Source organism: Parasteatoda tepidariorum, chromosome 5, assembly GCF_043381705.1.
Source record: "Parasteatoda tepidariorum isolate YZ-2023 chromosome 5, CAS_Ptep_4.0, whole genome shotgun sequence".
Classification (NCBI taxonomy): domain Eukaryota; kingdom Metazoa; phylum Arthropoda; class Arachnida; order Araneae; family Theridiidae; genus Parasteatoda; species Parasteatoda tepidariorum.
Genome location: NC_092208.1, coordinates 44,981,690 through 44,985,246, shown reverse-complemented (window position 1 = coordinate 44,985,246; position 3,557 = coordinate 44,981,690).

Below are 3,557 nucleotides of genomic sequence, written 5' to 3'. Positions count from 1 at the left end.
AATGTATCAAAATATACTAATTTTTTCAAATGAGAAAGGATCAAGAACAAAATTTATCAATACCATGTGTTAAGAACAAACTGCACATATATGTAAACAGGAAGATAAACAACAGTAAACTGGTTGCCAGATTTACAAATCTTAATAGAAATATTTGTCACAAACTCCAATTATGTATTAATTGAAGAAAAAAAGTAAAAATATGTACATTTATTGTGAAAAAAGGGCATTTTTTAGATTAACATCTGTCCACTTTCCCCCATCTGACCCTACCACTAGTTGCTATATTCTTGTCTGGGAGAATTATATTTACTTTACCGGATTTTTGAGCGACATTTTATGAGCAAATCAAATTATTTAAAGTGGGCCATTCATCGATGTTGGCGAAATCAAATCACGTCAGCAGGTCACCATTGTTGGGATTTAATTATCGACTATGTCAACCTTCATCTATCAAAAGGTACCTCTTGACAGATGAAGGTTGAAATAGTCGATAAATATATCTCCTGAATGGTGATAAACATTGCATTGAATAATCACAAATTTTTTAAATTTCGTTATTTGAAACATGACAAAATGAAGATTAAAATATGTAAAAAGAGATTCCTAAAAAAAATCGGCGAAAATTCTTAAAAAAAATCTTTTCTTAAAAAATCCTTAATTTAATAAACAGTAACAATAATTTTTATTAAATATTAAAATTATCGTTTTAAAAAATAGAAAAAAGGGAAATAACATACTTGTCTTTGATCAGAATTTAAACCACTTATGTTATCATCGACACGATAAAAAGATGAAGGTCTACTAATAGCATAATTCAATTTATTTGCATGAAATCTTAATAAGCATTTAAAATTATTAGTAACAATGTTCATTTTGAGAATGTATTTGACAAACAAAATTAATTTCAGTTAATCTCTCAAAATTTTTCAAATGTATACTTCAATCTCTAGCGAAGAGATTGAATATTAAATATTCTTTCATGACCTCTGCTCTACCTCCGGTCAGAAATTATACAGCCGCTTCTGGTTGCCTGTTATTGCGAAACTTAAGCTTTGCTCTTCAGCACAACCCTGAAAATTAAAAATAAATATTATGTAGGTGGCGCACTTCAATTACACAAAATTAAGGAGGTTCAAACTGCAAGTGCGGGCATATGAATGAGAATCCGATTGGTGAAATATATCTACTTGCGAAACACATATCGATGCTGTTGTCTTTCGCTTGAAGTTCTCGATCCATTGTATAGTGTACAATGCAATTTACGAAGTACTGTCATTCGGAAAAATAGCTAGACACCTTGACACTTAAAAAAAAACTTCAAAAACATATATCGTAACATTCAGACTTGCATTTGACCCACATACTCACACTTTTAACAAAAAAAAATTAAGACAAGGGACAGAGGATAAAGATTGTGGTAGTAATTACCAGCCACCACACCCCTCTACAGCCACCAAACAGTACGTGGATTATGATTCCTTTTTAACTTCTTATAGCTTCATTTGAGGTGCTTTATTCCTGACTTAGAAGTTTCTGGGAACGTTATATTATAAACACCTAGCTCAAAAGTCGTGGTGAGTAGCAAAGAAGTTATGAAGGCATGTTTATATAAATATAATGCAGATCAAATTACAAAGGAGAAGAATTTATTAAATGAAGCTGATACTGTTCTGATTACTTATTTTATTTACTTCCGTAATTAGTAAATAAAGTATACGTAATAAAAGTATTATACGTAAATAAAGTATTACAACAGTCACTTCAAATGAAAGCTGAACACCCTGACTCTTTCAAGAAAAATTTCTAAAGCATATTATGATTCCAATCAAACTTGCTCGGGATCAGACAATTTTCACAAAAAATAAAGAATATAGCACCATTGTTATTGGTGTTCAGATTCTTTCAACGAAACCCTTTTCAGGTTGAGTTGTGATTGAAAACCTTTTACATAATATTTTGCACAATATTGCAACGTGTCTGCAATACGCAACTCACGGAAAAACGATAAAATAACGTTCTTGAGTCAGAAACCCCGGAATGGGTAAACCATCGGCCTCAGCACCCGAGCGTGATACGAACTCCGAATTTGCGTGGCAGCCCAGAGAATGTTGCGTATTGTAAACGATACACAATTAAGTCTACCACGCTACGAAAGTTTCTAGCCCAACAGTCGAAAGTTCACCCATAAATAACCAAGGTCAAGTATTATTTTCAGGGAGTTGGTGGTTGACCGCTTTGACAAGTCTGCGAAGAGACCGAAGTTTCGAGGTAACGGTACTAGCTAAACTGTGCAACAAGCAGAAAATGAGGTAATTGAAAGTAGATAATATCATTAATAGAAATTTTAAATAGTAATTTGGAAAAGAGGTCAAATAACCCAGATGGTGCAATCAATAAAAATTTAAACAAAGATTTTGAATGACCAATGCATTGGTCATTGAACAAAATGTTTTTAATTATGTTATTTTTTAAATTAATTTCGGAATAAGAAAATATTATAGAATTTTTAAACTAAACATTTATGATACGCGAAAATTATATTTCATCTTGAAAACTAATTTCTTATAACCTAAGAAAAGCTAACTGAAGGAGGAATAGTCATTAAATTGAAGAACATTTCTTAACTTGTGTGGCTGATTAGTCGGTGAAGCAACTATAGCTGTACGAGGAACTGAAGGTCGGGTATTTGATTGTACTGATCTTTCTCCAACCAAGTCTAAGTTGTTCGAAATCCAAACTAATGTTAAGTACCTAACAGTTTTAGAGCTGGATGTGTGGCACAGAGGTCAGGTGTTTAATACCACCATCTGTCCTCAAACTAAACTGTGGTCGGTTATTAGTGTTCAAAATAAGATTTAACAAGCATAAAAAAAGGATAATTAAAAATGTATTAGTTTTTTGTTCATCATTTTCAATTAAAATAATTAAAACTTTATTCTCTGGAATTAATTGCAACTGCATTAATTATTATCAGAAGGGTTAAAACCTTGTGTCAGAATAAATACAGACTGTTAATTAATAGGTACAATTAAAATATTTCAGAAGTCTTTTAGTTGTTTCAATGCTTTAATCAAGTAGGAAGCACCAATAATGTCTTAATCAAATTGAATTTATTTATTTTTAGAACCAGTGATCAAATTTGTCATTATCCTGACTTATGAATGCCAGGACATTGACGTGTTACTAGAAAACTTTTTAAACAGTATATTGTAAAGAGGGAAAGCAAATATTAACCAAATACCAAGTTTATGTATGATTGTAATATGCTTGGATGTAATCAACGTTATTTATTTATTTAATGACTGATTATTATACACAATTTTATTCTGTATATATCAGCAACAAAATTTTTTTTGATTCTTTCTACAGTGGATAAAAAGAATTAATTTAAGCAATTTATGGTTCATCTAACATAAAGTCTCATGTTGAGTTACAGGATGGCCACTCAAATCAGATTTCAAATTTCCCTGATTTTTCCAGATAAAAATCTTAAAATTTCCAGGTTTTTGTTTCTTTTTTCTTATAAAGTGTAGGATGTGTACAAGAAAAGTGTC